General features: G+C 36.2%; 1 non-coding gene across 1 annotated transcript; it reads right to left on the reverse strand.

Moving 5' to 3' along the window:
* Window positions 1-458: 458 nt before the first annotated feature.
* On the reverse strand, window positions 459-530 carry TRNAT-UGU (transfer RNA threonine (anticodon UGU)). The gene has a single exon. It is a non-coding gene; the product is annotated as a tRNA-Thr (tRNA).
* Window positions 531-22,864: the final 22,334 nt, after the last annotated feature.

Consider the following 22,864-nt stretch of genomic DNA (forward strand, 5'->3'; position numbering starts at 1 on the left):
TCAAGATTTAGATTAATATTTATTCATTGCATAAGTATTCAACAATAACCTCTTTGGTCTAGTGGTAAGGCATGTATAGTGTCAAGGAGGTCTTGGGTTCAAACCTCACTGGTGATAAATTCTGCACAGATATAAAATTAAATGCTAAAAATTTAATCAAATTATTATTTTTATATTATTAAGATTGATATAAAATAAATATTATGTTAAAACAAATATAAAAAAAATCAAAAAATGATATAAAAGTTGTTGTTGATGTGACATTGTATAATTGGTACAGTTGTTATTACTACATTATTCTATTTGCATTATGTTAAAATAATATTAAGAGAAGACCAAAAGTATAATGTTCTATTTAAGAAAAAGGTTAGCATAATACACTTGCTTTTCTCATTTTGGATTTACATAGCTGAAGAAGATAGAACGAGATATTTAATTTAAAAAGGTTTAAAGCCAACTGCCCTCACGCAGGATCGAACTGCGGACCTCCAGTTTACAAGACTGGCGCTCTACCACTGAGCTATAAGGGCTACATGTCTTTGAACAGCGTAAACAAGATATTTAAAACAAGTAGCTGTACATTTTGAGAGAAAGAAAAATAAGAGAATACTAGAGACACATGTGAAAAACTACCTGTCTTAACTATATCACAAAAATTAGTACTATATATAAACTCAAAAGTAAACCAATTAACAATTATTTGATATCAATTATAATAGAATATATTGAATATATTATTTAATTTAATATCAATACACTCTCCATAGGGTTTCATGGTAAAATTATATACCAATTAATCATTAGATTTGATTGAGTTTGAAATAATATTGTTGTATTTGATATTTTCTCTAAAATGAGAGTTTATCTCAATATATTTAGTACTCATAAAAAAGGAATTTGAGGCCATATACGATGCAAACTTAATTAAGTATCACAAATTAGTTTTATTGGTCGTAATTTTTTAAAATTGAAACTCTTTGATTAACAACTATTTCAAATAAATGAGTTCACATGTGACATTACATGTATTATGCCTCAACCCTAGATCTTGCTATAATTACTATGTTTTGTTTGTTACTTTACCAAAATAATATGTTTCCTAGAAGTGAACTGCTTTCCAAATTTACATTATAATCATCAATTATAGAACATGTCATTCATTTGAGTAACTTTGTTGTATTTGAGAATTTGAACTACATTCTACATGTGTTCTTGACACAAAGAATTTAAGAACTCCCTTATCAGGTTGACACGAAAGAAAATATATTGAAGAGTTACAGTGAGATAATTTAAAAATTTTCCAACAAATCTTATATATCTTGTTGGATTTGAAAGAGTTGATGCTACCTCTGTTGTAACAACCCGTATAATATATATCTAGAATAATATCATACAAGTGTTAAATTTTGGTACTGTCACAACATAAGTGCCTAATGGCATCAATATATATACATGTCCAAACTAAAACATCAATGGAACATGTTATACAATAATGCCTAAACAATAAAATCTAAGAACTATGTGCAACATCTTCATTGCACACCACTCCACAGCGGAAGATCATAATGAACAGCAACCCTTGAAACGTCCATAACAGTTTCTCTTAGATTCAATCTGTAAAGAATACCTGAAAAATAACAACAATAATGGGATGAGATAATAATCTTAGTGAGTTCTCCTATCCTATGGGTCCACTCGGCTCTACAGGGTATTCTAATCGATATTCAACTCACATTTAACTCAAGTCAACAAGGGAAAGAAGACTTGAGCGATGGGGAAATTATCTCGCAATTGTATGGCAACATGCATCTGAGTTCTCATAACTCAACCACGATCATTATTCAGATCACGAAACATCAATTCCCGATCGGACTTACGTCTAAGCCAGACTCGGTTCATGCATGCTCATATGATTCGACTTTCGCGGTGGATATCAGGTTCCCCTATGGGACTCTAACCCACTTTTAAGAACCATCACTCGTATGGGACTCTAACCCACTTTGAGTATCTTTCACCGTATGGGACTCTAACCCACTTAGGTGTCCACCTTTCCCCCATGTCCGCCATGGTTGGAGCTCAAACCCAATTGAGGCTCGAATCATTGGTCCCACATCCCAATGCTTACACGATTAAGCATACCAATAGAGATGTGTACCATCACAGAAAAACACACATTCTGAATACACGATCGGTTCCACAAAACATTGGTTCCACGAACCATAACAAATTCATCAATCATAGGTGACTTCATTCACCATAATACACAAATAATAATATGGCATGTTCCATACAATGCGTCTCATTCTCAATCATGGTAACAATTCGTCCACGACCTCACATAAGCTTCGTACGAATGAATACCGTATTCTCATACATGTATCTCACATGTTCCATAACCTAGATTATCTTTCTAAGTTATTAATCAAATTATTCTTCTAGGTTTCCTCACTCATCTTTGTAAGGTTTTTAATCATGTTATTTCACCTTCCACATAACAACAATATTTAATTTTCATCATGATAAAATTCATGGCATTTATAAATCACATAATATTTTATAACATGGAACAATAATAATAGCCCTTTACGTTATCTTTCTAACGCATCCGGCCGTGTCCAAAACGGAGGTATAATACTCAATTAATTCATTAATCTATCTTAATCAAGATTTAGATTAATATTTATTCATTCCATAAGCATTCAACTACAACCTCTCTAGCCTAGTGGTAAGGCATGTACAGTTCAAAGGAGGTCCTGGGTTTGAACCCCACTAGTTTCAACAACAACCAACATAATACATAGCATGGTTTCCTTCCTCTTCTTCTCCCATGAGTTTCCTCTTTCTTTCTCTTCTTTTTTTCTCCTTTTCCTTCCTGATATCTCTCACTCTCTCTTCTTCTATTCTTATCCTCTTCTTCTTTTCTTTTCCACCACACATATACTATATATATAATATTAAGTAGTATCATGAAATATCTCAATTGATATTTCATCTTCCAACACCAATTGACCAGTTGTAATTATTAATATTGGTATGTCTCTTTATTAATAATTAATCTCTTCAGAGATCACCGGTTACTCTATTGGTCCCAATTGACAACATTTAGAGCACATAGGAGCTCCAATTGTTATAACTAACAAAAGATATAGTACACAGGTACTCAATTGGTCTCAACTGACAACTAATTGAGCATTTAAGGGAATATGGGATATTACATCTGTAATGTAGTCGTTTGACATTTGTACCCATACAAATATCAACTATATTGGAATTTAATACACATTTTTTCCAAGATTAACTTTTCTTTGATAATAAAGTTCATATTTAAATTGAGTTATCTCAATATTCAAAAACATGACGAAATTAATCAAAATGTTTAGTCTAAAATTGTTCTGAGAGAAATGTTATTTCAATTAGAGTATTCCATGTTGATTAGATACTAGTTATGACAATATCATATATATATATATATATATATATATATATATATATATATATATATATATATATATATATATATATATATATATATATATATATATATATATATATATATATATATATATATATATATATATATATATATATATATATATATATATATATATATATAATATATATATATATATATATATATATATATATATATATATATATAATAAAAAATTATTTATTTTACTTAAAATAAAATTATAAGTTTGATAACAACACAACTTTCTTTTCACAATCACATGACACCTATGATTCTCGCTTCAACTCTTCTATATCATTGATATTGTACAAGTCAAAAAGTACATGTGTGTATGTTCTTCCTGCAAGGTCATAGAGACTCGGAGACCTTAGTATGTATATTATGTTGTATGGTGATCAGAGTTTGTGCACGATAGTGAGAAACTATGTATAATGGTGTTTTGTGATGGTTTGAAGACCTGCTTGTAAGACTCCAATTTTGACCCTAAGATCCCTCATGTCATCTCATTAACTTGGCATTTGCATTGGGATCACACCTTGGTATCGTCCTCATCCATCATTCATTGGGTTTGCATTGGGAGGGATCACCAAGCATGTTTGATTGTATCATACTTTATTTTTATTTTTTTAACTAACCAAAATACCTAAAATGTGTCTAGTGTAGTATTATTTTTTTTGTAGGTAATGTGTGCATCCATTTGTGCCTCATCAAGCTCACATCTAGGATTTTAGATCCTTAGTGAGAATGATCAAGTTATAAAAGGTTCACATTGGTTCTAAACATAATATATGGATCCCCATGTTCTCTATTTAACAGTTTGATCAAGATTTCATCAAGAATTTGAAGCTTGTTTGTCTTGGAAGCCCTAATTCATCTGGGTATCTTGTGTGCCTTCCCTAATAATTTTCTTCAACATTTGATTAAATATTATCAAGGGATACTCCATTTACTTCATATTATGCATATATGATCCTCCATTAGCCCCAAAGATCAAAAGAACTTCAAGTTTGCAAGTTGGTTCAAGGAGGTTGACCAGAGAAGTCAACTGATCAAATCTAGGGTTCCCTGGACCCTATCTCCTACAGTTTTTGTCATATTAAAATGATTTCAAGATCAAAGTTACTCTTTATGAAATTCCAAACAACTTTTATGTTTACATCAAGAGCTAATTTTTCTTGTAAAGTCATTTTTTATGGTGAAAGATTATAGGTCATTTTGTCTGTGCCCTAGATAGAAGGTCAACTTCCAAGAACCATAACTTGCTCAATTTTTATGATATGAAGATCATCCAAGTTTCATGATAAATTTCAAGATGTATTATCCAACTTTTATTCTTTGAGAAAGGTAAAATTTCACTTTCAATGGATGTACTAAGAGGAAACATTATAGGTCATTTTGGGTCATCACCATTGAACAAGCATTTTTCCTCAACTTCTAAAATCCATAACTCCATCATGCAAGATTCAAATTGTGTAAAATTTGTGACCAAATTAAATGTAATTGAAATAGGTACAACTTTAAAGAAGGGGTCATTTAAAGCTCATAACAAAAGTTATTCAAGATGGAAAAAGGGGTCATTTGACTTTTAACTTAGAAAATTTTCAACTATGTTTGATTCCTCCAACTTCCACACTAAAATTCATCATGATCCAAGATCCAAATGGGAAATGTTTCAATAGAAAAGTTGTTCCCTTTCATGCTAGCTTTTCAAAGAATCCAAGATCATGACATTTGGATCAAAATTGAGGGAATTGTGCATGGTTCCTTTGCATGACCCTATTTGGTATATTTTGAACTTAACTTTCACACACCTCTGCGTGGCTTCATGAAGTGATCTCAGCATCCAATGTGCATAGATTTAAACCTTTTACAATCATCATTTGGGCCTTAATGCATGCCCATGCAACCATGCACACGAGTTGCTATTTTTGGATTCAATTTCAAATGATGTGAATATCACTTTGCCTTGCCTATATAATGAACTCATTGACCTCAGAATGAAGAGGACCCTTGCCCAAGCTTTGATCAACAATCCCAAGCCTCCATTGATAAAACAACCTTGAAGATTTCTTTGAAATCGAGTTTTAGTTCAAATTCTGTTTATGAACTAAAACTCCAAGGGTTCACATCCATTTTTATCTGAATCATCTCCTGCAAGCAAGTAGAAGCAAGGCCAAGAGAATTGGAATTGAGATCGAGCTTCATCACTGCAAACAGAAGGTGAAATTTCTCAAACTTCCCTTTTCCGATTCTCTCTCATTTCTCCACCTTTTTGATTGATTTTTGGTTGGCTGAAGTCCTACCAATGTAGGCAACAAGATTGAGTTGCTTTGAGATCAAATCGAAGTAACTCAGTTTGCATACTTCATTTTTCAATTCCACGTATCTTTTTATATAGTGAGAATTGGAAGAAATGGAGGTCAAATTCGTGTTCCTCGTGATTTTCTCTTTAAAAGGATGTGTGGATCTTCCATTTTCATGAAACTTTTCGTTGGACCAGTCCAGTGAGGATCACCAGAGCTAGGGCTCCGGTGATGCGTCGGAATGATCCAGGCCATCCGATCTGGTCCATGGCTTCTAATCTTGGCCCTTGGTTCTAATTACCTTCCATGTTGCACATTGACTAATGACCATGGTGGAAGCTATGCACTTGGCCATCAGATCTTCCAACTCAAATAATGAAGGAGATATGATGACCCTCGTTTTTTCTAATTATCTGGTTTTCCATTTTATTATTTTAAATACTCCTTTCTTATTAAATTCATATTAATTTCAATTTTAATCCAAAAAATATGGGATTTTCACAAAAAAATCTTTAAAAATCTCCACTTCCATATTTTGAATTAAAATAATTTTTTGGATTGGATTTGATATTTTTTGTGAATTTAATAATTTTTTACTTGTTTTTAATTAATTTTAAATACTTCTGACTTTCCAAAAATTCTCAAAATTTTTGTCTAAGCTCCTTTGACCTTATTTGACCTAGGATAAATTCCTTGGCCATTTATTTGATGATTTGAAGGGATTTGAGGTTTTCCCCTTTTAATAATGTATTTTATTCATTTAAAATTTGATTTTAATTTGATTAATTATTTAAAAATTATGTTGACGCATTTGGTTGACCTTGTGTTTTTTCATATTATGTTTGGACTTGATCATGGTTGATTTGAACTTCCATTTGATCAATACTATTGGATTTAGGGGGTTGATGAAGTGTGAACTTCATCCCTCAAAATGAATGGATAGTATTGATCAAATGAAATTCCTCCCTTAATCAATTTGAGATTTCATTTTTCTATTTCACTTCATCTCTTCATCTTCATCCCTCTTCTTCCCCAATCCATCATTGACCAATGAATTCTCAAATAATCAAAGGCTAGTTGATTCATCAATGACCTTGTGTCAGATGAATCAACATGAGCTTGATTAAGACATGTCCATCCCATTTTATATATTTTTTTTGGTATGCTTTAGGAGCTTGGTTCTTTGTACCATGTCTCTAGCATGCATTAACATCAATATTATTGCCTGACCTCAGATAGTTGTGAGTTCTATATAAGTCCAATTACGATTGCTTAACATAGAGCTAAATTTGTCCCAAAGGCATAGCATTTTTGTAACTGAGATTGTAAGTCACCCATTCCTCACGGTATTATGTGAAGATTTAAACTTTTTTTTCCATTTGTGAGAGATAGTGACATACTTGTTGATTTATCCAAGTTAGAGCCCTTCTCATGGATGATGTCTTGGTTTATGTCTTCATGCTTCTGAGTGAATGATTGAGTGTTCTCCAAAGATTGACTTAAACCATTGTTTTCTTCACTAACATTTGACTAACTTCACTTTATTATTGCTTTATTTTTAATGTTATTTACTTAATGCAATTTAAATTTTAGTACCTTTATCATTCATTGCCATTTACATTTCATGCAAGATGTTTATGTTTCAGTCATTTTCACTTTGCTCACTTGAGCCATATCTTTGTGCTTGTATATATTGTGTGCTTGTGATTTTATTCTGTTTATGGTCTTAGGACCTTAAAACACCTAATAACAACAAAAACCCTATAAAATATGTTGGTGGACTGTTGGACCTCTACCATTGACTTGATATGAAGTTTTGGACTTAGAGTTGGCAACATCCTTATGCTTTGAAGGACTTGGCCAATGCCATTATTTGAGACTGAGTTATCTTGGCCAATGCCATTCATCTGATACAAAGCCTTGAGAACCCTATTGGTTTATCTGTTATTTTGTATTTGTGCTTAAGTTATTATTTTGATCTTATTGTTTATATCTGATGATTGTTTCTATGAGTTTGCCACAAGGAATATTTCATCTAATACATTTGAAGACACTGAAGACTGCTTGCTTTTGGAGTGCTTGCTTGGATTTTGGCTATCTTTATTTAATGCCATTTGATCTTTATATTAATTGCTTGGATGGTTATGCTTGTTGCTTGCTTAAAAGTCCAAAGGAAATGAGTTTCTATTTGACATTCTTGTCTTGTGGATTGCATCCCATTGGTTAGATCTTTTCAACTCTAAACTTTTAAATTTTGTCTAGGATAGTCTCTTCATCTCCTCCCACTTATTTAATTTCAAAATTTCTCCCTCATTTCAAAACCTTCTTTGTTTGTGTTATCAACTTATACTTGTTTTAATGAGTATAAGCCTTGCCCTTATGCCATTGATTTTCAAAATATTTCTTAATCAAACTTGTGAATGAACTTAATCATATTGACTTAAATTTTAAAAAGACAAAAAGAACTAATAACCTCATTTAATCCTTTTGGCCATTTTGTGCCTTTTCCCTTTAACTTTTACAAAAGAGAGCATTTAGATTTGAGTTATATTTTGTTGAGATATAATTCTCCCATTCCATGATATATTGATTCTAAGTCATTCCATTTATTAGGAGTTAGCAGCATACTTGTTGATTGAATCCAAGTTGGAGCCCTCCCTCTTAAATGTTGTAACGCCCTCATTATTAGTGGATGTTTGGTTGAGTATTCTCCCTTTGATAACAAAATATCTTTAAGCTTTTGTTAAAATCAATCCACCCATCTTTGAAATTTTTATCACGAACTAAAAGGTTTCTGATCGGAAAAATAGCAAGTGTACTATTTTGCCCGTTATAGTAATAAAGGGGAAATTCCCCGAATGTCGATCTCAAGGACTGCAAGTTAATATCAAGTTCAAATCATCGTTCAATTAAATAAAACCTATTGTTGGGAGTTTTAGATTCAGATTTATAAAGGTAAAAGAAATTAATACTATAAAATAAGGGTTTGCAAGAGAAGAGGAACAATGCCAGTGAAGGTGTATAATTTGTCCCTATAACAACTTTGAGTCACTATTTCATCAACAAATATCAATTACTACCAATTATCAAGGGTATTTTCTCCCAAGTCCTTGTATCAAGAATGTTCTGATTCATACAGGGTATCCCTAGTCCTAGGTGATATCTACTGCTGAGTAATCTTGAAAACCTTACCAATGGAGGTCTAGCCTAATTGATAACCATATAACAATCTTGATTGGTCAGAAAGAGAAAGCATTAAACACATCAAAAGATTACCATAAAAACAATATTATCAATGCAATCGTAAACTCAAAGTCATTGCAGATCTAAATCAAGGACACCCCCTAGCATTGGGGGGTTTAGTTACTCATATTGTTCAAAATAGATTCAAGATAAAAAAAAATATACATTACAAGTAATAGGATGACTTGGATCTTAAATCGCTTCCACTCATGAATATCTTCCGCTCTCTGAATTCCTTGATCTCTATAATTCTTGATCGTCTGACAATTCTCTGTGTTCTCCTCATTCCAAAATATCTTCTTCTCTTGTATAAACTCTCCTAAAATAGTGAAAAATCCTTTGGCAAAGGTTGGAAATCCCCAAAACGTCCTTGCAACTCAAGCCCGGGTAAAAAGCCAAAAAATTGGAAGAATCTGCGTCTGGGCTGACACGGCCCGTGTCAGCTCTCTGCCTTGTTGTTTCCTTCCTGACACACCCCAGGTAACCTAACACGGGCGACCGTGTCAGGCCCCTGTCTTGGACATTGCTTGTTATTTCTTTGCCTTCCTCCTGACATGGCCCGTGTCAGGTGACAGGGCGGCCGTGTCAAGCCTCCTGAACGGGAAAATCTTCTTTTCTCAAACGCCGGAACTTTCCACTTTCTTACATTGATTCTGTTGGATCTTCTACGTGGACCTGGAGGGTATAAACACAGACAACCAAAGCAAAAAATCCTAAAAACACAAAATAAACTAAAAATTGACAAAATGCTTAAATAACTTACGGAAATGAAAACTAACTTCAAAGGTACCAAAATGCGTACAAAGTGTTCCAAAATCCTTGGTTTCTTGTCAGATAAGTAACGAAAACATAGTGAAAATGATGACCAATCACAACCCTAAACTTAGCTCATTGCTTGTCCTCAAGTAATATTCTACACGACAAAGTGTGTTACTTCCCAAAATTGAATTCTTACCACAATACTGCTGAGACCTTTTGCCAACGCATTCATTCTCCCTTTCATAGTCCATGCTTTTCCTAATGAGTTTTCCCCCACACTTCCACATTGACATACTGCTTCACCTGTTAGCTTATATCACACTCTCACCAAGTCTCTCCGGGTTAAAGTGTTTACACTCATATTTCAGAATATGCAATATCAACTCATAAATTTGAATAGTTTCTCCTTTCATATCAACTACACACAACACACACTTTTGAGGTCTTTTGGGGTTGTAACGGGGATTGGGTTACGGTGTGGTAAATGCAAACAAAAGGGAAAACAAGTGGTTTAGGTTCAGAGCCAATGTCATTATTCTTTTCATTGTGCTAGTTCTACATCTCATTTTCAATTCTTTTCTTTTTCAGTTTGTATTGCTCAGTTTTCTTCTTTTTTCTTTGATTTTCTCTTGTTTTTTTCAACTGAGTGTTTCTCATTCGGTGAGTGCTTTCCTCGTACCATCCAAAATAAAGTTTTCTTTTGTTTTCTTAATTTTTTTATGGTCGCTTTTCTTAATTTTTTTCCCGCACTCACCTTACTTTCATATACTTATGGGGTTACCCCAAACTTAGACTTTACATAACTTAAAGACATAACATTGACTTTGAACAGGGTAAGGAAGTGTTTGGGTCGTGGTTTACATTTATGTGGTTATATAAACAAACAAAGGGTACATGCTCAACGGGGTTAACAAGGGATAATATTAAAGGGATAGCTAGAAAGGCTCATGGCTATTATTCAAACAACGTGCCTCAGTGTGTGTGTATATGCAGTGATATTACCAGAGAAACTACGCAAAGTCAGAGTGATAAAGATATACCTGAATATCGCTCATGATGACAAATGTGTTTGGCTTTTTATGCACTCACCATGTTAGGTAAAGCTTGACATCATCCATAATACCTCTAGTATGATGCAACTTCTTACTCATTTTGGAATGCACAAGGAACCTATGTTAGTCGAGCTTGAGAAGTTGCATTCGATCTTTTCTTCAGCAGTATCAAATTTTTGGGAAGATCCTTCATAATAATCAACTGTAAATGGAGTGATCTTTCATACACTACCACTAATGGTCATCACCTAATCCAACAGTAAACCAAGAACTTGAAATACATGCAGCAAATGATACCCAACAGTAAAAATAAACCAAATGTAAAATAGTTAAACTTGGGAAACAATCAAATAAAATGAAAAGTAAAAACAAAAAACATAGTAAAACCTCCCCCACACCTGAACTAAACATTTGCCTCAATGTTTTAGAACAAGACAAAAGGAGGGTGACTTACAGTGCCCTACCGAGGAGGCTAGAGAGGAAAGTCTAACATCAACTGTTGCATCATCAGGCTCATCTCATCCAACACCGCCCCTTGCTGAGCCTGCTAGATGCCTTGTCTTGATTGTTCGGTCCAAAGGTCATCGAGCTCGGTTTTCACCCATGCCCGCTAGTCGTGACTCATGGATAATGACCCAGTGCCCTGCTGGAATGGCTCTTGGGGAGGGGGTAGAAATGGCTCCTGCTGCTGCTCGTCTTCATTCATTTGCTCACCTTCAACCTATTCACCTCCAACCAGATTTTCAGCATCGTATCCTTTCTCTGTATCAAGGTCAGCAGTCACATATAACCAATTTGCATAATCAGAAATACCTACTCTGTCAAGATTAGGCAGTGCAATGATACATCTTTTATGAATCAAAACAAAGTAGTAATCATGTGCAACATAAATCATAGCGTGCTGGATGAGAGCTGTCATGTCTATTTTTGTCTTACCTGCCACCAGGGTGTCTTCAAGCAAAACTGCATGATACCCGAAATGTTCATTAATTTGGGTAATCATGCCCCCAACGAAAATACCCCCGGAATCTTCCCGGCTAACTCTCCCCAAGTAATCGACTGCAAAGGCAACAACATTGATGGCCTGATTTTATGCCATAGAGTACATAAAGAACAACTCCCATTGAGTTTCCATGCTCGTACTATCACCCCGTCCAAACAGGGTGTACACCAGACCTTTTTGGGCGTAGTGGAAGCATGGGTTCTAGATGTCAGAGGCTTTTTCACCTTTTGAGGTGTAATCACTCCTCCTAGTAATGGCAGTCTATAAATCTTCCGGAGAAAGCCCATCAGGGACCGCACCTAGTCTGTACAGTGGAAGTCGGAGAATACTTGCCAACTCCTCAGCAGAAAGCTCATGATAATTGTTAAAAAGGAGGAATCGGAGAGTACCAAAGTAGTACCTAGTCGTGTTAATTCACCGCTTCTCTAGTTGGAATTCAAGTGTGCTCAAGAATTCGAGCGTGATGCGCTCATAGATTGGCGTTTCGAGGCTCATGAATTCCAACATCCCCAGGACATGAAACATCCTATCAACTTCAATATTTAAGCCTAAATTATGAAGTGTTTGTTCGCACATATACCTGGTGGGGGTGAGCTTCCGCTTTCTATGAACTAAATATCGTTGCTCCTGCTCTTGATTGTCGAAGACAATGTTATGCGGGTTTGGATTCCGGGTGCTCCTTTTTCGTGGCCTCGAGGTCTCAGCCATTTATTGCTTCCCTTGGATAATCCTTCTTGGGGACATTTTTCTACCTGCAAAAAAATGAAGAGAAATTCAAAAGTGGAGTTAGAGAAAACGGACACCGTGGGTGTGATGAGGGTGAAAAATGGAGAAGGATTCGTGAAGCGAGTTTGTGATTTGAGTTTGTTGTGATGGTAAAAGAGGAAGATTTTTCGTGGAGTTTTAATGGAGGATAAGGTTTTTTTTTTTTTTGAGAGAGAGAGAGAAAAGGTGGAGAAGATGAAATTGTGAGAGATAATGAGTGGAGATTAATTAAATAAGAATTTTGGGAAGGATAAAGTGGGTGTAATGAGTGATTAGTGGATATTAATGAGGGATGGGGCCCATATGAAAATCCAAAATTTTCAAAAAAGTTTCAAATTCGCAGGTCTGACGCGGGCCCTTTCAGTTGACACAGGCAGCCGTATCAGGCCACTGTCTCTTCTCTTTCATGGGCGTGGACTTCAGTGTTCTTGACATGGGTCGTGTCAGCTGACACGGGCGGCCGTGTTAGGCTTCTGCCAAGATGCAATCTCCCTATCTCTTCAGTGCTCCTGACACGGGCGGCTGTGTCAGGCTGCTGTTATGCTCATTTTTCCAACTTTTTCCATGGTCCTTTCTTCTGGTACGACTTCCATTTTTATGTGAGTAACTTCACCCTTTTATACAAGGCATTGTGCAAACCTAAAATAACAAACAAACACAAATAATAGTTAGAATTAAAAAGGCGGGGGTTGCCTCCCATAAAGCGCTTCGTTTAACATCAAATTGCTCGACGACTTACCACACTATCCGTGTGGATAACCATTTTTTGCCCGACAAGTTCCTCGTCCTTGAGGATAAGGATTTTGTTTATTTACTTATGCATTTGGACTGGAACTAGGAGTTGGATTAGCTAATGGAGGTGGTGATAATTGATAAGACCTTCTTGTATCTTTTTCTGATTTCGGTGCGTTACTTTGCCTTCTCACCTCTGTCCCGATCAAGCCTACTTGATAGTGATGTTATTTTTCTATCTCTAGCTCCTGGTTTTCAATAGCATTCAATGTTATTTCCTTATCATAAACTTTTAAGGTTATCATGCCCTGGTCCATGTCGAGATTGCATCGACTTGTCTGCATGAAAGGTCGACCAAGAATGATGGGTGTCTCTTCATCTTCAGGTATGTCTAGGATCACCAAATCAATAGGGAAACCCAAGTCCTCTATTGTCACCAGTACGTCTTCTGCTATACCATATGCATCATTTCTCGAGTGATATGCAAACTTCATATTTGTCTTAGTATCACTGACATTTTTAATACCCAACTTATGATAGATTGATAACCGCATCAGACTCACACTAGCTCCAAAATCAATTAGTACTCTTTTGAAAGTTCTCTCTTTAATTGTGCATGATACTGTTATTGTTCCAGGATCTTTCTGTTTGTTTGGAATTTTCTACCCCAGTGAATTTGCACTACACTTTTCCTTAAAGGCTACCGGTTCTTCTGCTATTGGTTTCTTTTCATTCATTACCTCTTCCATGAATTTTTTGTACACGGGTATTCGCTCAAGTGCTTCAAATAAAGACATATGACTCCCTATATTTTTGGACATTATCATGAATTTCTCAAAGCCTGACTCGCTTGGTTCCTTCTTTGTCACTCTTTAAGGGCAGGGTAACTTAATCATCGGTTTATTATCCTTTTTATTTTTCTCTTCAATTGGCTTGCCAGGTGGTATAACTTTTTCCTTTTTAGTGGCCCTTTCCTTTTTCGTCGTGACGGTATTAACATTCTCTTGATTTCTTGGATTTTGAACTGTTTTACTTAGTAAGGAACCTGGTGTTCGAGAACTTGCTATTTATTGTGCTACCTGACCCAGCTGAACTTCAAGATTTTTTATAGACGCGATGTTGTTTTTATGATTATTTCTAGTATCTTCTTGGAATTTCAAACATTGAGTGGTCATGTTTTCAATGGAAATCTTCCAATCTTCTTTCTTTGGAGCTTGATATTACTGTTGTTGTTGATATTGAGTCTGATATTGACCTTGATCCTGTTGTAGAACATTCACTCTCTGATCTTTCTAAGAGAAGTTTGGATGATTCTTCCAACCTGGATTATAAGTGTTGGAGTAGGGGTTATTTTTCTTCAAAAAATTTATCTCTTCAATTTGTTGAGGGGGTGGAAAAGCAATACACAGTGTGGTGAGGTCCATTACAGATTTCACACGTGATGGTCTGAGCAGGTTGAACCTAGGCTACCTGTTGGGTACCTACGCTCATAGCTTTCAATTTCTTTTCCACTTCAGCGGCTATTGTATCTTCCAACTGGATTTTATTAGTTTCTAGCTTCAGATCAATTACTTCATTAGGTTTACTAGTACACCTATCATACAACTCCAGATGCTCATTGGCAGCTATCGCTTCAATGATCTGTTTAATACCGGTGGCTATTGAGAAATTTGTTAAGCCACCGACTGCTGTATCAATCAACTATTTTTGTATTTATTTTTAAACCATTAACAAACATCTGCATATGTTCAGTCTGATCCATATTATGAGTTGAGCAAGCTACTAAGACCCTTTTGAATCTTTTGTAGGCATCTCCCAAAGACTCACCATCCTTCTGTTTGAAGTTCAAGATTTCATACCTTTTTCTCAAGAATACCGATGCTGGAAAATACTCATTTAAGAATGTAGTTTCCATCTCTTCCCATGATGTGATGCTGCCAACTAGGAGAGAGTAGAACCACTCTTCCGCCTCTTCAGCTAAGGTGAACGGGAACATTCTTAACTTCTTTGCTTCATCAATATGACCATCAATTTTCAAAGTAGTACTCATGGTCAGAAATCTCTGTAAGTGCTTGTTGGCATCTTCACTAACCTTTTTGGTGAAAGGTTTTCTTTCAAGTTGATTGATTATGCTAGGATGCAGTTGAAAATTAGTCACATTCACCGGTTGGTTGACAATTGTCAGTCTACCACCCGACGCATTTGCACCTCCATAGTCACCTAGGAGTCTTTCCGGAGGTGGAGGAGGTGGAATTGGAGGAATTTCAACCATAATTTCTTTTTCTGAATCTGAGTGATCAGAGGGAACTTCTTCTTTGGAATTCAATCTAGCATTTTTACGTCTCCAGTGAAGGGTTCTCTCGATTTCTGTATCAAAAAGAAATTCAGCTGAGGGCTCTCCTCGCATACATAAATCAGTGAATTAAATTATATAAATGACAGAAAAATAATTTTATTGCAGAGCAACCAAATTTTAATTGAACTAAAAGTAAACTCTATATTTTGGCAATCCCCAGCAGCGGCGCCAAAAACATGATCAGAAAAACAGCAAGTGTACTGTTTTATCTATTATAGTAATAAAGGGGAAAATTCCTCGAATGTCGGTCTCAAGGAGTGCAAGTTAATATCGAGTTCAAATCATCGTTCAATTAAACAAAAACTATTGTTAGGGGTTTTAAATTCAGATTTATAAAGGTAAAAGAAATTAATACTGTAAAATAAGGGTTTGCAAGGGAAGAGGAACAATGCCAAGGAAGGTGTATAATTTGTCCCTGTAACAACTCTGAGTCACTATTGCATCAATAAATATCAATTACTACCAGTTCTCAAGGGTATTTTCTCCCAAGTCCCTGGTGGGAAAACCTTTAATCATTCTACCCTAATTTCTATGTCCATAGGAAATTATCAGTGAAATTAAGCCTTATTATATCAAGAATGCTTTGATTCATACATGGTATCCCTAGTCCTAGGTGATATCTACTGCAGAGTAATCTTATGAAAACTTTACCAATGGAGGTCCAACCTAATTGATAACCATATAACAATCTCGATTGGTCTGAAAGAGAAAGCATTAAACACATCAAAAGATTACCGTAAAAACAATATTATAAATGCAATCGTAAACTCAAAGTCATTACAGATCTAAATCAGGGACACCCCTTATCATTGGATGGTTTAGCTACTCATATTGTTCAAAACAGATTCAAGATAAGAAATACACATACAAGTAATATGATGACTTGGATCTTCAATCGCTTTCGCTCATGAATATCTTCCGCTCTCCGAATTCCTCGGCAAAGGTTGGAAATCCCCAAAACGTTCTTGCAGCTCAAGCCCGGGTAAAAAGCCCAAAAATTGGAAGAATCTGCGCCTGGCTGACACGACTCGTGTCAGCTCTCTGCCTTGTTGTTTCCTTCCTGACACGCCCCAGGTGACCTGACACGGGCGGTCGTGTCAGGCCCCTGTCTTGGACATTGCATGTTCTTTCTTTGCCTCCCCCCTGACACGGGTCGTGTCAGGCCTCATGAACTGGAAAATCTTCTTTTCTCAAACGCAAGAACTTTCCACTTTCTCGCATTGAGTCTGTTGGATCTTCTACGTGGATCTGGAGGGCATAAACACAGACAACCAAAGCATAAAATATCGAAAACACAAAATAAACTAAAAATTGATAAAATGCTTAAATAACCTATGAAAATGAAAATTAACTTCAAAGGTACCAAAATGCGTACAAAGTGTTCCAAAATCCTTGGTTTCTTATTGGATAAGTAATGAAAATGGTGATCGATCAGTTTTGACCCCTCATTTTATGTTGGTACGTAGGCATAAGACCGAAGGTCTTGTCAAACACAAAAACATAATAAATGAATTCTTTTTCTCATCCCCCATTCTATTTTTCTAACAAACATCATTTTTCAACTAAAAACACTTACACACAAAAAAGGCTCCATAGGAGTACCTAAGACACTTTGGGTGTTAATACCTTCTCTTTGTGTAACCAACTCCCTTACCTGTAATCTCTGACATTTTATTAGTTTTGATTTGAAAACTTCTTATTTTTGGGCTTTGTTCATACTTTTCGCTTTTCCTTTGGAAACAATAAAAGCGTGGTGGCGACTCTGGTTTATTGATGTTGAGTTAACCAATAGCTCAATGGTCATAAATTTACCACTACAGAAATAAAGTGGCGACTATGCTAGGGAGTAGTCCTCAGTGGGTTTAGCCTACTTTTTGTGTGTATTATATTTGTTGATATTTGATGTTTGTTTGTATATATATGTGTGATACTTTCTGTCTGTTGTGCTTGGTGATCTCTGTGTGGTGAGATAAGTTCTAACCCGAACTTGAGTGCAATTAAGATAGGAGGATGGTATAGTCATGTTCGACTCGTGTGGAGTAGTCCTTAACGAGTTGGCTTGAGATCCGTCTACTCAGTGGAGACCCCCTTGGAATTACTGATGTCATACGAGTAAGTCGTGGATAGACATTACTTTTTTTGTCCTGGGAGTCCGAGAAGCTGAGGACCGTAGAACATTTAACCCAACTTGGCCTATTTAGGACGTAGTGAGGAGACTGTTTAAGTGAAGACTTGATAACAGTTGTTACACGATACTACACTCAGACGAGTTTATCTTGAGAATACTATGGGTTGATGAGTCAGTCATCCTAACCTATAGTATTCAATAAATGGGATCACGACTCTGGAAACTTCTTAGAACATGCTATGCAGGTTTTTATTCTTAGTACACTCCTTTAGGATGGTTCTTAACCCGACTCCATGCTCGTGACTCACAACAAACCCATTGATTCTCGGTAGATCCAATAAGTTTCGTCAAAATCAATGGATCTTGGGTGTTGATAAGGTGAAAAAAACCATAATCCACCAAAATGGATGATTGATCTTGATGATGACTTGATCCATCCCATGACCTTTGTTTGTGTTTTCCTTGTGTATGACCCCTTGTGTGTGATTGTTGCATTCATGCATTCATGTGCATCATAACATTCATTACAATAATAATTCTCAAGGAACTAAGGTCATGTTTGCAAATATTTTCAGACCATGGATTATGGACGAAGGAACGCTAAGAAGTACAATTTCAGATATCCGGAATTGAAAGAGTTAAGGAAGCTATCAAACTTTGTAGTAGATCCCTTGGATTTCAAGCAAGGCCATGGAAAGCTTCTATATGTGTTGTCTACTGAAGTTGTGGAAGGACTCTTGAGTGTCTATGTCCAGTTCTATAATCCTCTTTATCGGTGCTTCACTTTTCCTGATTATCAGTTTGTGCCCATGTTGGAAGAGTATGCTCATCTCTTGGGTATACACGTGCCTAACGAGGCTCCCTTCAGTGGATTAGAGGAGGTTCTGAGGTCTCAAGTCATAGATGGGACTCTTCATTTGAAGAAATCCGATATTGATTCTAATATGATGAAGAAAGGAGGGATTCTAGGGTTGACCTCTAAGTTTCCCATTGGTAGAGCTACTGCTTTTGCTTGAGTTGGTAGCTTCATTGATGTTAATGCCATTAGAATATTCTTGATTAGGAATCATGTTCTGACTTTGTGGGGGGACACATATTTATCTTTGCATTTAAGTAATTCTAAAGGTGGTGGAAGCATTGTGTGTTGCGTTCCTCTTCTGTACAAGTGGTTTATTTCGCACTTGCCGCAAACACCAGTCTTCTTGGAGGACAAGCAATGTCTACGGTGGTCTCAGAGACTTATGTCTCTCACTAATGATGATATTGTTTGATATGACTCTGCTTTGGATGGCTTGGAGATTATTGACAGTTGTGGTGAGTTCTCTAATGTGCCTCTCATTGGTAAATAAGGAGAAATTAACTACAACCCTACTTTGGCCCGTTGTCAGCTTGGGCTCCCCTTGAGAGATAAATCTAATAACGTTCAATTAGAAGGTCTATTCTATCAGGAGGGTAAAGATCCCAAAATTTGAAGATTAGAGTGATGCGTGCTTGGCATAATGTTCATAGGAAGGGCAGAGCCGAGCTTGGTCTGCGTAATTGTGTAGCTTTGGAAGCTTACACTATTTGGGTGAAGAAGAGAGCTTTAGAGCTTAAAATACCATATGCTTGCGAAAGACCTATGTCTATGGTTGTGGCTGAGCCATCAACTCTCCCCAACCGAGATGTAGAGGAGTTGGAAGATGCACTCGCCAAGATGAAGCAAGAAAGGGACCTGTGGGAAGAACGATTCCATGCTTTGAACCGAAAGCACGTGGAGTTGTAACTTGAGTCGGAAGACAAAGACGCACTCATTGAGGTTCTTGAAGAGCATGCAGTGAAGAGACAGAGAGAGCCATTAGATTTATTTTCCTCTAGTATGCCTCAGCCTTCCGATGTTTGGAAGAAGATTGTTGATCGACTCGTCCTCGAGAAAGCTCAGATGAATACAACTTTTGAGTCAGAGATCAGACGCATCCGAAGGAAGTACACACCCTTAGCCAGTTTCAGCTGATTCAGTTGCTAGGGATCCTTAGGATGATACTTTCCTTTTCTCTTGTATTTGTATTTTTGGTTTCTGAAATTGTACTCTGTGTAATCCTTCCAAAATTTTATGAATAAAAAGAGATTTTTATGGTCAAATTGTTATTATTATTGATTATTATTATTAATTGAAATATTTGCAAATAGGACTTCGTATGTTCCTTGAAATTAAAAACAATAAAAAAACATTGCATTTCATGCATCATTTTCATAACAGGTTTCTTGAGTTCCAGCCTTCGGCCAGATGTCTTATGGTTCTTCTTCTTTGTATCAGACAAGATGACTCATCACTATAATACTCGAGTTAATCACCAGAGAAGAATGAAGCATCTAGAATAAGAGAATCGAGAGCTCAAGGAAGAGATTGCGAGACTCACTGCTTTGATGGAATCTGTCATTTCTGCTCAGAATTAACCATCTTCGACTCCTACAACTCCTCCTCAAAGGACTGTTATCTCTGAAGTTGTTTATGCACCGGTGCCTGTGGTTCCTACTAGCCAATTTGTGCCAACTATGCTTGTCGGGTACCCGTGGGGAAGGCCTCTGAATTTAGTGCCTGAAGGATATGCTCCAACTTTTATTTTTATGCCGACATCTAGCCCGGTCATGTCTATACCTCCTCCTGTTGTGCATACTTTTCCCCGTGTTAAGGAAACCATTTATCATCCTTCACCTAAGTGGAAGCTGAAGAAAAAGTTGGAACACCGTTCCAAGCTTTATCTATTGCTGAAGAGGTTCAGTAGACTAGAGCATCCATGTCTTCTCTGAAATATGCAAGGGAAATTATTCAGGTTGGTGGCACTGTAAAGTGGGGTCGTGTTGTAGAGGTCGTCGAGAACAAGAACATGGTTGGTCTAGGATTTCAGCAAGGACCATTCAACGGTAACATCAAGGCTATGCAACAAGTTTTCTGCAGTGGAGGGTTCATTCATGGAGATAAACAACACTCAGTTGCAGTTATTGAAGATGTTGATGAAGACGAAGCTTGTGTCACCTTTATAACACATGGCTATACTTACAACAATTGGGTTGTTGTAGACGTTCTTGTCATTGTGCTTCATTCAAAGTAATTTGCTTTATTATTAAAAGAAAAATCCTCCTCTATGCCTAAGGGAGAAGTGAAACCTTGTTGGGCATTTTCAAATTTATCACAATAAAAATACAATTTTATTCATCCACATCTATGATGTTTATTTTTACTTTTTGCTTTTTCTGAAAAAATGGTAATCACAAAAAACATAAATGAGCAATAATTTTCCCATATCTGCATAATATTTGTTTTCACTTCATTTTTCTAAAATCAAAATCTCAAATCATTATGTAGGTTGTTTCTCAAACCCATTGAATATAATGATCCTACTCCCTCTCCAAACTTTGATTTCCCAGTGTTTAAAGCTGAGGAAGAGAATGATGATAAGGAAGTACCTGATGAGTTATCCCGTTTGCTTGAGCACAAGGAAAGAACCATTTATCCGTTTGAAGAGCAGATTGAGTTAGTCAACTTGGGTTCCAAAGATGATGTTAAGGAAGTCAAGATTGGGTCGCAGCTTTGTCCAGAGGTTAAGAATGGGTTGGTTGATCTTCTCTGAGAATACTCTGATTTGTTTTCTTGGTCCTATCAAGATATTCCAAGTCTTGATACCGATATTGTGGAGCATAGATTTTCGTTGAAGCCAGAATGCCTGCCAGTCAAGCAGAAGTTGAGAAGAAATCGTCCTGATATGGCAGTGAAGATTAAGGAGGAAGTGCAGAAGCATATTGATGTTGGTTTCCTTGTTACCTCTGAGTATCCGCAATGGGTGGCTAATATTATGCTTGTTCCTAAGAAGGAAACAAAGGTCTGCATGTGTGTTGATTATAGAGATTTGAATAAAGGCAGTCCAAAAGATGATTTTCCTCTGCCACACATTAATATGTTGGTAGATAATACAGCTAAATTCAAAGTCTTTTCTTTTATGGACGGATTTTCTGGTTATTATCAGATTAAGATGGCAACCGAAGATATAAGACCATATTCATTACACCTTAGGGAACATTTTGTTATCGAGTGATGCCTTTCGGTTTAAAGAATGCGGGTGCAACGTACCAGAGAGCCATGACCACTCTTTTCCATGATATGATGCACAAAGAGATTAGGTCTATTTTAATGCTATGATTTCTAAATCAAAGACTTAAGAAGAGCATGTTGAACATTTATTGAAGGTATTTCAGCATTTGAGGAAGTATAAACTCTGCTTGAATCCCAATAAGTGTACATTTGGTGTTTGCTCTGGTAAGTTGTTGGGCTTTATTGTCAGCAAGAAGGGTATTAAAGTTGATCATTTCAAGGTCAAAGCAATACAAGAGATGCCTGCACCCAAAACAGAGAAGCAAGTCAAAGTTTTTCTCGGTCGCTTGAACTATATCTCAAGATTTATATCACATATGACTGCTACATGTGCACCTATATTCAAGCTCCTTCGGAAAGACCGGTCTTGTGATTGGACTGAGGATTTCCAGAAAAATTTTGACAGAATTTTTTTGATCATGTATTTGACTATGCTTGATGAGAGTATGGGTTGTGTTCTTGGTCAGCAAGATGATTCTTGTAAGAAAGAATATGTAATTTACTACCTGAGTAAGAAGTTCATCGATTATGAGTCTCGGTATTTTGTGCTTGAGAAGACATGTTGTGCTTTAGCATGGGATGCTAAGCGTCTGCGCCAATATATGTTGAATCATTTTACTTGGTTGATATCCAAAATGGATCCAATCAAGTACATTTTTGAAAAACCTGCTTTAACTAGGAGGATTGCTCGTTGGCAAATGTTGTTATCCGAGTATGATATTGAATACCGAGCTCAGAAAGCAATTAAAGGTAGTATCTTGGTTGACCATTTGGGTCACCAACCTATTGAAGATTATCAGTCAATGCAATATGATTTCCCCGATGAAGAGATTCTATATTTGAAGATGAAAGATTTTGATGAACCATTGCTTGAAGAAGGGCCAAAACCTGGTTCCCATTGGGGCATGGTATTTGATGGAGC

This window comes from Lathyrus oleraceus, chromosome 7 (genome assembly GCF_024323335.1).
Source record: "Lathyrus oleraceus cultivar Zhongwan6 chromosome 7, CAAS_Psat_ZW6_1.0, whole genome shotgun sequence".
NCBI classification, from domain to species: domain Eukaryota; kingdom Viridiplantae; phylum Streptophyta; class Magnoliopsida; order Fabales; family Fabaceae; genus Lathyrus; species Lathyrus oleraceus.